General features: G+C 48.0%; 1 protein-coding gene across 1 annotated transcript in view; it reads right to left on the minus strand.

Moving 5' to 3' along the window:
* LOC137344326 (serine/threonine-protein kinase 38-like) overlaps nucleotides 1–12,548 on the minus strand; it is an 81,565-nt gene extending 69,017 nt beyond the window's left edge. Inside the window, exons 1-2 of the mRNA XM_068007188.1 lie at nucleotides 12,442–12,548; nucleotides 4,803–4,860 (exon numbers count right to left, since the gene is read on the minus strand). The gene's annotated coding sequence lies outside the window, so the exon portion shown is untranslated. The remainder of the gene's footprint in view (nucleotides 1–4,802; nucleotides 4,861–12,441) is intronic.
* Between the last annotated feature and the right edge of the window lie 2,075 nt (nucleotides 12,549–14,623).

A 14,623-nucleotide genomic window follows, 5' to 3' on the forward strand; every position in this document is an offset into this window, starting at 1 on the left:
ATATATTGAATGTCGTGCCCAGCATCTGTTCGTTGTGGCAGTGCTAATGCACCTCTTTAAAGTAGTTCAGGAAAACAACCACCATTGCACGACACCAGAATACAATCAAACCCTCCTGTGATTGAATTTTTCACAAGCAAAGTGCAAGTCTGTTTAAGTTCATGTAGGAGCATAACGTAGCACTTGGAAACACACAGGAACAGAGAACAACAGTGAGCAGCTCCCACTGGGGTGCTGGGGGGGGGCAATACTTCCACCCCAGAGAGCAAAATAAAAAACCGAGCAGGTCAAACACACAACCCACACATACCTCTAACAGGCAGCTCAGGGCGCCCACTGGCTCAGTGCCAGGCCCAGCAAGAACGGACATCGGGCCACAGGGGTTATACAGGCAACAATCACACCCCCAATGGCAGCAGCTCAAGAGCGGCATCAATAGACCCAGGAGCAGGATGCTGCCCACCCTCTCAGTCACTCAATGGTGCAAAAGGAAGAACTTACATTTATTTTTTGTTTTTAAAAAAAATTACAATAAGGCCAGTCAGAACATGTTCTGACTCTACCACTTGCACTGACTGGATTTACAGCGCCAGGTGAAGGAGCGCCTGTCTCTGGGATGAAATTAAGGGCCAGCTCATCCGCAGTCTGTGGCACTGGACTCACACAGGCAGGAACCTTCGAACCGGCCTCAAGGAGGCTGGCGTCAGTGTGAAGGGGAGAGTACTCAGTGACGACTATCTATTGCTGGCTGCGCTCTTGTAGAAACCTGCCATTCACTTTATACAAACCAGGGCGAAGAGATTGCACACAACCCTGCGGATCGCAAAGACGGGACTTGCATTTCTTGAGTTAATCAAAATGTGAAAAACACATCAACCCTCTCCCCTTGGCCCCTCTCTCCCTCAGGAAAGGCATTTGAAAGCAATGAGGTAAGCTCTTGTTAACAAATTAGGTTGGAACGTCTGCAGCACAGGGAGAAACAACGAAGTGGAACTTGAGTCATGTCAGTGCCCTCACAGCACTGTGCCTGGGGGAAGGAGAGACTTGGAAATCACAGTGAGCAGAGTAAGACTAGAAGGACACTAGAGGAGCCCCTCAATATAAAAGTAAAATCAAACATTCCCCCCACCCTCTCCTCCACCATGGTACTCACACATCTGGTGGGGAACAGAGTCACACCGTCCAGGAGGATCCCACGTTCAATACCCCCATTCTGTGCTGATCACAACCGTGGGCTACAACTGGCCTCAGTGCCCTAGGCTAGGTAATAAAAAGGGTCAGCCGGAGTGTTAATTGTATCCATGTCATTTATATCAATTAGTGTTAATTGTATTCATGTGGTGCATATCAATTGGGAACTCGCTTGTATCCATTTATAAGGGAGCTGATCTAGGGTGTGGAGGGGGTGTAGACGTGAAGTCCGTGAATAAAGGCTTGGAAGTAACTGAAGACCAGGCTCTAGTATTCTATCCTTCACCACCTGGCTATCCAATTTATAACAAGGGGCTGCTCCAAAGCCCAGGTGTGGATGCCAGGTGAGGAAAGCATCAGGCTCTTCTGTGATGCCCACAACAGTCGAAGAGCCAGTTGAGACACGCCATCTCAGCTCCAGTGAACAGCGGCTATTTCAGCAAGTTACCGGAGGGCAACATGCACCTTCAGAGCCATCGCCCAGCCAAAGTCAGGGCCTTAAGAGGACAGGGAGATTTTGTTTTTAAAATACCAAGCAATAAAAAGTTTTCTGCACACGTGTTTTATAACATCTGTAAATGTCACAAATCGAATGTCACTGGGCCACAAAGCTGAGGTGCAAGAGCATTGAGAACAGTGAATATCCTTTACATGTAGCGCACCGCAATCAATCTGTACAGCTCAGACAACTTAGGGTGCAGGAGAATACGCTGAAGACTCTCATACATCACACCGAAACTCCCTGCAGGTTTTCCTACAGCTCGCTGTGGAGAGGAGACCACGGATCATTTATAAAACCTGCCGTGTAACACGCCATAACTACCTCACAGCTACTTCCAGTCACTGTGACCCCTGGTTTGCTGTGTTTATTAATTACACAAAAACGCTTCAGATTTTTTTTTTGATTATGTAATTTTGATTCATTGTGAAATAATTTGTATCCAGTTTAAAAAGAAAGAACTTGCATTTATATAGCACCTTTCACGACCTCAGGACGTCCCAAAGCACCTTACAATCAATGAAGTATTTTTGAAGTGTAGTCACTATAGTAATGTAGGAAACGCGGGAATCAATTTATGCACAGCAAGATTCCACAAACAGCAATGAGATAATGACCAGATAATCTGATTTGGTGATGTTGGTTGAGGGACAAATATTGACCAGGCTACTGGGGAGAACTCCCCTGCTCATCTTCGAAATGGTGCCATGGGATCTTTCACGTCCACCTGAGGGGGCAGTCAGGGCCTTGGTTTAACGTCTCATCCGCAAAACGACACCTCCGACAGCGCAGCACTCCCTCAGTACTGCAATGAAGTGTCAGCCTGGATTTTGTGCTCAAGACCCTGGAGTGGGGCTTAAATCCACAACCTTCTGACTCAGAGGGCCCACTGAGTCACAACTAACACCTAGTTTCTCAGAAGATTTTCATCACAGTTAATGCAAACTGGACACAGCGGTTATTAGTTGGATGAAAGTGTTACAGGTTTGGTCATTGAAAATTATTTTCTGTTAATGATTTTATAGTGAACAGAAGCCAGTTGTGCAACTTGCTGCTCTTGGGCAAGGCCTGTGCGATATGCACTCACTGTGAGCTGGCTTCATTCCCAACCCCTCTGAACACGAGAAACTGCACAAGGCCCAGTAAGAGCTTCCGACGCTGCACCAACACTGCCGGGTGCAGCTTATACCAGATAAACCAGAGCGTTCAGAGAAAGGAAGTCCGTTAATATAGTAATGTGAGAGGGCAACTCTTATTGTTTAACATAGCTGGGATGCGGGGGGGGGGGGGGGGGGGGGGGGAGGGAATTCCCAGTTCCAGCACTGACCCCTGTTTAACAAGAGGGGGGAATTCCCAGTTCCAGCACTGACCCCTGCTTAGCACAGTTTTTCTCAGAGAAATCTACGAAACTGTTAACTTATTATTAATACCTCACAGGAGCGATTCCTACTAATGCAGCTCTTTGTCCAGGGGCTGCAGCTCCATCCTCTCGGGTCTTCCTGCAATCCCGTTTGCTGTCTAACAAGATCTCTGAGTGTGGCAGGTTTTAACCATGCTGCCTGCTATGTGTTTTTTTTAAAACTGCTTTGACAAACAGTTATAAAGGACAACCAACCTTCAATCTCGGACTGTAAGTGGAGCCAACCCAAAGTGGAGGAATTGTCATACGTTTCCAGTGCTGTGGTTTAGAAATCTATTACATTTCACTTGGGTCACTAAAAATAAGTTTGGTTCTGTACTTTCCCAGATATCATTACCAGCTTTAATGGTTGTGGCTTCCTCAATGACTTATTCTGGGAAGCTCCCGGGAATAGGAAGTGGTCCGATTTTCTCACACAGACTGCTAATGATCGGAGATCACAATTTCAAGCCTCTATGTTTGGGAAACAATGGAGCTATCTGCAATCACCTCCTCCCCCTTCCCCCCTTCCCCCCTTCCCCCCAACCCCACCACCCCCCACCCCCTCCCCAACCACAAGACAGTTTATAAAAGCACAGTTAAGGTGCCCAAGATTGGAAACACTCAGAAATGGCTTTTCCAAGACAGGATTTCAGATTTGGAGAGAACTTCACGTCAACTGAAATGCAGTCTCAGAACCAGATGGTAGGAGGCCCAATCAAAAATATTGGAGGTCCTAAGATCTCTGGGCATATGCAATGGTGCAGTGCCCTCAAGAACCCAGTAGCTGCCAACAGATAGCCCCCTTCACAGACACAAAAGCACGTGGACAGTTTACTACACATTGGAAGCGCGCTAGCCCCCATCTCGCGCAAGAGTCAGGGCAGAATATTAATGTTTAACCTGCGACTCCCAAAAGCAGAAGTTTTTGTCTCCTTTTAATGGGCTGACTTGCAGTTTCCTTGACTCCCAACTTTCCAATTTTCAACAAACCCCATTAAGAACACAGCTTAAAGTGAGGAAATAACTCACCCTTTAACGCTTCGAGGGTACAATAAAAAAATTAACTATAATTTTATTTATTGATATTGAGAAGTGTCACATAACGAGGGCAGGTACTGCAGTTACACCACAGAGTGGACAGACTGTTCAATCTCCAGCCAGTTCTCAATCTCAGCTACATCCTGTTTGGAGACATCAATGGCAGGTCAGATACTTCCCCTAAGGGAGGGTGCAGAGATCGAACTGCAGTCATCTCCAAACTGCTCTCATCCATCTCCTAGCAGTGCAACATCACAAGCCAGCCCACCCACCCACCTGCCCAACCCCTTGGCTGGTGTTCCTGCAGAAACTAGGGGCATCCGGGGAAAACCTGACGAGGCTAATAAATGTGTAATGATGTGAACTTACTGTCACTGCATTCCTATCAGTGACTACACTTCACAAGTATTTCTCTGGCTGGAAAACGCTTTGGGACATCCTGAGGTCATGAAAAGCGCTATAGGATTGCCAGTTGTTCTTCTCCTGTATCTGTCACTGTGCTCCCCTTCCATGCAGCCCCCTGCACCTCACACCGTCCAGGGAGAAAAGGGCAGGCAGGCCCTGCCACTTATAACCAACAGGGGGTGACCAAGGGAGACCTTGGCAATGGTCATGTTGGAGGTGGCCCAGCCTCTGCTTTCTTGCCAAAGCACAGTTTAGATGTGTACTCACCACATGCGTGATTACTAGGCAACTCCCCGGGAAAGTGTTCTGGCACTGGTGTGCAGGGCTGTGTAACAATGCACAATTGTCAAACACTTTACTGATGCTCCATTTGACAAACCATCACTACATCGAGCTACTATTAATCACCTTTTTCAAGACGATGGAGCCATTTTTTACATCCTGAAACCAAACACCGGAATCCACAAAGCTGCATATATACTGGCGTGTAATGTGACCGGAGAAGTACCGTATATACTGGCGTGTAATGTGACCGGAGAAGTACCGTATATACTGGCATGTAATGTGACCGGAGAAGTACCGCATATACTGGCGTGTAATGTGACCGGAGAAGTACCGTATATACTGGCGTGTAATGTGACCGGAGAAGTACCGCATATACTGGCGTGTAATGTGACCGGAGAAGTACCGTATATACTGGCGTGTAATGTAACCGGAGAAGTACCGTATATACTGGCGTGTAATGTGACCGGAGAAGTACCGTATATACTGGCGTGTAATGTGACCGGAGAAGTACCGTATATACTGGCGTGTAATGTGACCGGAGAAGTACCGCATATACTGGCGTGTAATGTGACCGGAGAAGTACCGCATATACTGGCGTGTAATGTGACCAGAGAAGTACCGTATATACTGGCGTGTAATATGACCAGAGAAGTACCGCATATACTGGCGTGTAATGTGGCCGGAGAAGTACCGTATATACTGGCATGTAATGTGACCGGAGAAGTACCGTATATACTGGTACATAACGTGACCGGAGAAGTACCGCATATACTGGCACGTAATGTGACCGGAGAAGTACCGTATATACTGGCGTGTAATGTGACCGGAGAAGTACCGCATATACTAGCGTGTAATGTGGCCGGAGAAGTACCGCATATACTAGCGTGTAACGTGACCGGAGAAGTACCGTATATACTGGCGTGTAATGTGACCGGAGAAGTACCGCATATACTGGCGTGTAATGTGACCGGAGAAGTACCGTATATACTGGCACGTAATGTGACCGGAGAAGTACCGTATATATTGGCGTGTAATACCAGAGGTACTGTATATACTGGCATATAATGTAACCACAAAGGTATCGTTATATACTGGCATATAATGTAACCACAAAAGGTATCGTATATACTGGCATATAATGTAACCACAAAAGGTACCATATATATATTTATATATATACAGGCCTAGAAAGTGACCACAAAGGTACCGTATATACTTGCATATAATGTAACCACAAAGGTAGATATACACAGAGAACTATAGACCAGTTAGCTTAACGTTGGTGGTAAGAAAGATAATGGAATCTTTACTCAAAGATGTAATAGAAAAACATCTAGAAAATGAAAATATAATAAAGAATAGTCAACACGGGATTGAGAAGGGAAAGTCATGCTTGACCAACCTTATCGAATTCTTCGAAGAAGTAACAGAAACATTAGACAAGGGCAAAGCAGTAGATGTAATATATTTGGATTTTCAAAAGGCCTTCGATAAGGTACCGCGTTGTAGACTCATGACTAAGGTCAGAGCATGTGGAGTCAGGGGACAGGTAGCAGAATGGATAGCAAGCTGGCTACAAAACAGAAGGGTGTAGGGGTTAAGGGTAACTACTCAGACTGGCAAAAGATGGGAAGTGGTGTTCCACAAGGATCGGTGCTGGGACTGCTATTGTTCACCATTTACATTAACAATTTGGATTTGGGAATCGGAAGTACAAATTCAAAATTTGCAGACGACACCAAATTGGGGGGTGTAGTTAATACAAAGGAAGAATGCGTCAAAATGCAAGAGGACATTAATAAACCTGTAGAATGGGCGTGAAATTGGCAAATGAATTTCAATATAGATAAGTTTGAGGTGGTACATTTTGGTAGGAAGAATAAAGAGGCCACATACTGCTTGAATAATAAGAATCTGAACAGGATAGAGGAGCAAAGGGATCGAGGAGTACAGATACACAAATCACTAAGAGCAGCAACGCAGGTTAACAATGCTATAAAAAAGGCAAATCAAGCACTGGGATAGAATTGAAAAGCAGAGAAGTTATGTTAAACTTGTATAGAATCTCGGTTAGCCCACACGGAGTACAGTGAACAATTCTGGGTCTCTATATTACAGAAAGGATATAGATGCATTGGAGAAGGTGCAAAAAAGATTCACAAGGATGATACTAGAACTGAGGATATCAGGAAAGGCTGAACAGGCTGGGGCACTTTTCTCTAGAAAAGAGAATGCTGAGGGGTGACCTGATAGAGGTCTTTAAAATAATGAAAGGCTTTGATAGGGTAGACGTAGAGAAAATGTTTCCACTTGTGGGGGAGTCCAAAACTAGAGATCATAAATATGATAGGTCATTAATAAATCCAATAGGGAATTCAGGAGAAACTGCTTTAAGGAATGTGGAACTCGCTACCACAAGGAATAGTTGAGGCGAATAGCATAGATGCATTTAAGGGGAAGCTAGATAAGCACATGAGGGAGAAAGGAATAGAAGGATATCCTGATGGGGTTAGATGAAGTAGGGAGGGAGGAGTCTCGTGTGCAGCATAAACACCGGCATAGACCAGTTGGGCCGAATGGCCTCTCTCTGTGCTGTAGTTTCGATATACAGTGCAAACACGGAGGTACCGTATGTACTGGTGTATAATGTAACCACGGAGGTACCGTATATATTAATGTATAATGTGACCACAAAGGTACTGTTGATACTGGTGCATAATGTGGCCCATGCGCAAAATCCAATATTCCATGTGCAAAATAGCCATGACGATTGGATAAAGTGAGGGTCAGCACAAAGCTTCTGTCCACCATCAGGTCGCTGTTACCACAATACACCATCTCTCCCTGCTCTACCTCGGCTCTGGGAGTCAGCTGGGAATGGTGCTACTTCAAATATTACAGCACCGGAGGAGCACAGGACCGGCTGTCAGGAAGGTGCTGGAACCCACCGACTTAAAGAGAAATTGCTCTGTCAGCAGGGAAATCTGTGGCTGGGTGGGGGTGATGGGGGGAGAGAATGTGGCCCACATACAAGACAACAAACTGCTTCTAGGACCCAACAGACACATACGTTTCTGGTCTTATAGCCAAGTATGCAAGACACTGCAATGATGCTCTGGGATGAAGGTATCTGTTTGGCAAGAAATCAGACACCAGCGGGAGCCGCAGGCAAGGCACCTGGGTGTGTCCCACGACATCCTGTGGTTTACCGCTGCCATCCTCGACACTCCCAACACCATCACAAAGATACCGTGAGTGCGTGCGCCCTAGTGAAAGTCTTTCTCCACCACAACCCCCCCAATCAAAATGACCACTTCTTTAAAGTGGCAACGGGCAGTTGCAGGGGCAGTCTGTAAACACCATTTATTATTGTTCAATATGTATAAATGCGTAGGCTTCAAGGAGATCTTGAAACATTTGCCTGAGGAAGGAGAAAATCTCCGAAAGCTTGTGAATTTAAAATAAAATTGCTGGACTATAACTTGGTGTTGTAAAATTGTTTACTTCTTTAAAGACAGAGAGGGGATCGGGCTGAAATCCAGACACATTCACAGCTCACCCACAGCTGGAACATTACACTGAACTGCAGCACTTTGCAAAACCTAGTTTGATAACCCGCACCCTCCAAACGTATTTCCCCCAAGCTTCCTGTATTTACTACTCAGCTCTGTGACTGGGGCTTGGGACCAATATACAAGAGGAAAAACTCACTCAAGTCAACATAGTTTAAATAGCATGGCATGCCGTCACATTCAACTGTTCCCACCAACGGTGACAGACACCCGCTGTACCAATCAGTACTCCACCCTGTGTTACACCCGCTGTACCCATCAGTACTCCACCCTGTGTTACACCCGCTGTACCCATCAGTACTCCACCCTGTTACACCTGCTGTACCCATCAGTACTCCATCCTGTTACACCCGCTGTACCCATCCGTACTCCATCCTGTTACACCCGCTGTACCCATCCGTACTCCATCCTGTTACACCCGCTGTACCCATCCGTACTCCATCCTGTTACACCCGCTGTACCCATCCGTACTCCATCCTGTTACACCCGCTGTACCCATCCGTACTCCATCCTGTTACACCCGCTGTACCCATCCGTACTCCATCCTGTTACACCCGCTGTACCCATCCGTACTCCATCCTGTCACACCCGCTGTATCCATCAGTACTCCACCCTGTTACACCTGCTGTACCCATCAGTACTCCATCCTGTTACACCTGCTGTACCCATCAGTACTCCATCCTGTTACACCCGCTGTACCCATCAGTACTCCACCCTGTTACACCCGCTGTACCCATCAGTACTCCATCCTGTTACACCCGCTGTACCCATCAGTACTCCACCCTGTGTTACACCCGCTGTACCCATCAGTACTCCATCCTGTTACACCCGCTGTACCCATCCGTACTCCATCCTGTTACACCCGCTGTACCCATCCGTACTCCATCCTGTTACACCCGCTGTACCCATCCGTACTCCATCCTGTTACACCCGCTGTACCCATCCGTACTCCATCCTGTCACACCCGCTGTATCCATCAGTACTCCATCCTGTATTACACCCACTGTATCCATCAGTACTCCATCCTGTGTTACACCCGCTGTACCCATCAGTACTCCATCCTGTATTACACCCACTGTATCCATCAGTACTCCATCCTGTGTTACACCCGCTGTACCCATCAGTACTCCATCCTGTGTTACACCCACTGTACCCATCAGTACTCCATCCTGTGTTACACCCACTGTACCCATCAGTACTCCACCCTGGTATTACACCCGCTGTACCCATCAGTACTCCACCCTGGTATTACACCCGCTGCACCCATCAGTACTCCACCCTGTGTTACACCCACTGTACCCATTAGTACTCCATCCTGTGTTACACCCGCTGCACCCATCAGTACTCCACCCTGGTATTACACCCGCTGTACACATCAGTATTCTGCCCTGGTGTTACACGAGGAGACTGAAGCATAACACGGTGCCACATCCACTATCAATGATGTGAAAGAAAGATTCCCTAGCATCACGTATCCAAACAAGAACTCCAAGCTCAAACACAAGCCTCACTCCCACCCAACGTGGCAGCCCTTCACTTTTTTCCTAAGTGAGGAGCAGTAGACACCCTCCTAATATGCTGCCACAATTTATCTACTGCCCACGGTTACCTGGGGAGGGATCGGGGGGGGGTGCGGGGAACGGCTTAGCAATTTTCTTTTAAAAACACTGCAATTTTGACCACTTGACTCCTTGAAATGCCCGACAGCCGACATTTGAAGCTGAACACCACCCACTGCAGTGGGCCAGTGAAAAAATTACAGTTCAAATAAAACGCCAAGCAGGATGCTTTCAGCATGTCCTGTGAGAAAACGGGCCTGTACTTTCACACCAAACAACCTGGTCAACAGACTGCAGAGTTTACAACACAACACTGACCGCCCAGCTCTGCCTGGGTCTAGAAGTAAATAGCTGGGAGCAGTAAAAGTGACCATGAAGCTGTCGGATTGTCGGGAAAAACCCAACTGGTTCACTTATGTCCCTTAGGGAAGGAAACCTGCTGCCCTTACCAGGCCTGGCCTATATGTGACTCCAGTCCCACGCTGTGGTTGCCTCTTAACTACCCTCTGAAGTGACATAGCGAGCCAGTCAGTCATAGCAAGGCAGCCTAACACCTCAGGGCAACTAGGGATGAGCAATAAATGCCCACGTCCCAAGAATGAAATAAAAAACAGGTCATTTTTCTCCCCGAGCTCGACCACAGGCAGCGTACCCAAGGAAGAGACAGAGGGTCTTCACACAACGCGTTTCAAGATGGACTGTCATTCTCTCCCATACCCACGCACTGCCCTTTAGGAGTAAAATTAAGTCACGACGGCCCCACACGGCGTGGATCGTACGATCTTTGCAACAGGCAACTGCAGAAACAAGCCCTTGGCAGGAAAAAGTCCAATAAGTTGAGTGCCACATGCAATCTTTTCCCCCACCATTTTCCCCCCACCTTTCTTGAAAGCTACAGTTCTCACTGGGGTAAATTCTACCAGTGTCAGCCGCCCTCCAGTATCTTACCCAGGTGCATTCTTTATTTACATGCCTGGACATTGAATTTCAGTGGGCTATTCAACTAGAAGGGGCATCACTGCCAAGTAAGGTTCTGTTTTTACCTGAGATCCACACATATAGCTTCCAGTAGGAGTCACTGGACAGTGGTCAGGAGCAGGAACCCTGGCTGATTTTCTTCCTGGAACACTGGGGTCAAATGACAGATCAGCTAACTCAGCATAGAGCTGGAATCAAACTATGCAGTCTGTCAGGGGAGATCATGATTTTGAAGCTATGAGGCTTCTGCTGCAGAGGTCTGGCTTGTGACCTTCACCACTACTAACTACAGCATTAGAACTCGTAAGCAGAGCTGGGTCAGCAGCACGAGTACAAATACACAACAACTTGCATTTATATAGCACTTTAACGTAGTAAAATGTCCCAAGACGCCTCACAGGAGCGTTATCAGACTAAATTTAACACCGAGCCACAGAGATATTCGGACAGGTCACCAAAAGCTTGGTCAAAGAGCGTCTTAAAGGAGGAGAGAGGTAGAGAGGCGGAGAGGTTTAGGGAGGGAGTTCCAGAGTTTGGGGCTCTGAACAGAACACAGGTGTTCCCAAAAACCTTAAACAGACGTTACACATGGGACACCAATTTGTCAACAGTGGTCACCTTACACGACGGGAGTTGAATCAAGCTGCCAAGATCCTCGCCCCTCAGCTAACAACTCTGACCAATACTTTTGCTAACCGTCCTCACTGCATGATGCCCATCCAAGACTAGGGGCTTCCTAACTGAGAGGTGGGCTGCGGAGTCAGCCCAGATATCACACAGACAGACAGACAGCAGTGAACCTAGCTCAAACCCACCTCACTGAGCACCTGGAGCCACCCGGCCACCCACTGGGACACAGGTGCCCCCCAACTAACCTCAGGATGTGCCCAATTACAATAATTAATCCTTATGGTCTTAAAGGGACAGGCCCCCCACACACAGACCCACTTCACCAGCAGCAGCAGCCTGCACCACCTGTTGACGGTGCTTCTCCTTCAGTCTCCCCCGCCCCCCGGTTATTATGGGCTGTCTGCCTCAGCCGCTGTGCCTGGGACCAGTCCTCCCTTCTGAAGATCCACCGCCCCAACCTCACCTCAGCAGGGCCTCACCCACGGCCCCGCATTCACCCCCGGCCTCGGCCCCACCTTCACCCCCGGCCCCACATTCGCCCCCGGCCGTGCCAGCTCAAGCAGAGTGTCGGGTGAGGGCCCTGCCCTGACCAGTCCCGGGGGAGGTACTGACCGCGGCTCCGCTCCCCCTTGTCCGGTCCCAGCCGCTTCCCGGGTTCCCGCGGCCGGCGTTGGGATGAAGCGGCGGTTCCTCCCGGTGCAGAGAGCACGGGGGTTGCTGGGCCCCGGGGTCGGGCCTGCGTTCACCCGCTCGCGGTCTTTGTGTGGGGGGCTGGAGGAGGCCCGGGCCCCGGCCTCGCCTTGAGTTAAGTCCCGGCCTCTCTAAACCACCCTGCCCCCCCTGTCCCGTCCGCTCCGGCCCACGGTTGTCGCCATCCCTTACCTGGCAGTGCGAGGCCCCGGCCCGGCTGTGCTGCCTCTCCTCTCCCGGATCTGCCACTGCTGTTCCCGGGCTCCCTCCGGCCCCGGGTTCAGCTTCCGCCAATCACACCGAAACCTGGGCCACGGCGCCCCCCACCGGCCAGCAGCAGGCACAGCGACACAGGCGGACAGCCCATAATAACCAGCGAGCCCATACCCACCAGACAACTCCATAACAACCAGACAACCCATAACAACCGAGGAATGCTTAACCAATCCAAAATCCCATAATAACCCAGCAGCTCATTACAACCAATAGGCCTGTAACAGACTGACATCCCATAATAACCCAGCAGCTCATTACAACCAATAGGCCTGTAACAGACTGACATCCCATAATAACCCAGCAGCTTGTTACAATCAATAGGCCTGTAACAGACTGACATCCCATAATAACCCAGCAGCTTGTTACAATCAATAGGCCTGTAACAGACTGACATCCCATAATAACCCAGCAGCTTATTACAACTAATAGGCCTGTAACAGACTGACATCCCATAATAACCCAGCAGCTTATTACAACTAATAGGCCTGTAACAGACTGACATCCCATAATAACCCAGCAGCTTGTTACAATCAATAGGCCTGTAACAGACTGACATCCCATAATAACTCGAAAGCCTATTACAACGAAAAGGCCCACAACGGACTGACATCCCATAGTAACCAGATAGCCCATAATAACCAGAGCGCTTTTTATCACCTGCAACAACCAGATGCAAAGGAATAGATTTTCAGCTTGCCACCCAGGCTGCGCATTGCGGATTGGCCTGTTGTTATAGAACCCACCCAATCCATGGAAATGGGCACCACACTTTAGGAAGGATGTCAAGGCCTTGGAGAGGGTGCAGAGGAGATTTACTAGAATAGTACCAGGGATGAAGAACTTCAGTTATGTGGAGAGACTGGAGAAGCTGGTGTTGTTCTTCTTTGAGCAGAGAAGGTGAAGGGGAGATTTAATAGAAGTGTTCAAAATTGTGAGAGGTTTTGATAGAGTAAATAAGGAGAAACTTTCCAGTGGCAGAAGGGTTGGTAACCAGAGGACACAGATTTAATGTAATTGGCAAAAGAACTGGGGGGATTTGAAGAGAATTTTTTTATGCAGCGAGTTGTTACGATCTGGAATGCACTGCTTGAAAGGGCGGTGGAAGCAGGTTTAATAATAACTTTCAAAAGGGAATTGGATAAATACTTGAAGGGAAAAATTTGCAGGGCTACGGGGAAAGAGCAGGGGAGTGGGACTAATTGGATAGCTCTTTCAAAGAGGCAGCACAGGCAGGATGGGGCAAATGGCCTCCTTCTGTGCTGTATTCTATGTTTCTATGAAATGAAAATCGGACAGTTTCTATAATAGGCGGCCAATCCAGGTCTGTTTTATGCCCAGACAGTAAGCTAAAAATCTACTCCAAAGAGAGGAACCCAGAAAAGTAGTAACAGCTGACAGCTCAAAAACTGCCCTGATTAGAAGGCTCTGACATGTGAAAACAAGGGGTTTTGTGGGCTTCATTCCTTAACTAGTTGGTCATCCAACATTTCTTCATTTGTATTGGAGGAGAAAAACATAAGGACATGGAAGGGCGAAGTGGAAATCCAAATGTTGGAAGCAACAAAATTGGTTGTATATTCTAGGTCAGGGAGCCTGAGGATGTGTTCACCTGGAAAATTTTGTTTATACATGGTTCATTTAAGCGCGAATCAAAGTCACAAATTATATCCTCTGCGACCATGACCATGCTGCATTTTGCCTCCTCGACCTCTGCAACCTTTGACATAGTTGACCACACCATCCTCCTCCATCGCCTCTCCTCCATTGTCTAGCTCAGTGGGACTCCCCTCGCTTGTTTTCAATTTCGCCCATCCAATTGTAGCAAGAGGTTTTCCAGCAATGACTTCTGATCCCGCCCCTGTCACCATTACCTCTGGAGTCCTTCAAGGATTTATCCATGGTCCCCTCCTCTTCTTCATCAACATGTGGGCCGTTGGCGACATCATCCAAAGGCATGGGGTCAGCTTCCACATGTATATTGACAAAACCAGCTCTACCTCACCACCATCTCTCCCAACACCTCCACTGCCTGTGTTCTCAAGCTGCTTGTCTGACATCCAATCCTGGATCAGCTGCAATTTCCTCCAGTTAAGCATTG

The sequence above is a fragment of the Heptranchias perlo genome, chromosome 27, assembly GCF_035084215.1.
Source record: "Heptranchias perlo isolate sHepPer1 chromosome 27, sHepPer1.hap1, whole genome shotgun sequence".
NCBI lineage: Eukaryota > Metazoa > Chordata > Chondrichthyes > Hexanchiformes > Hexanchidae > Heptranchias > Heptranchias perlo.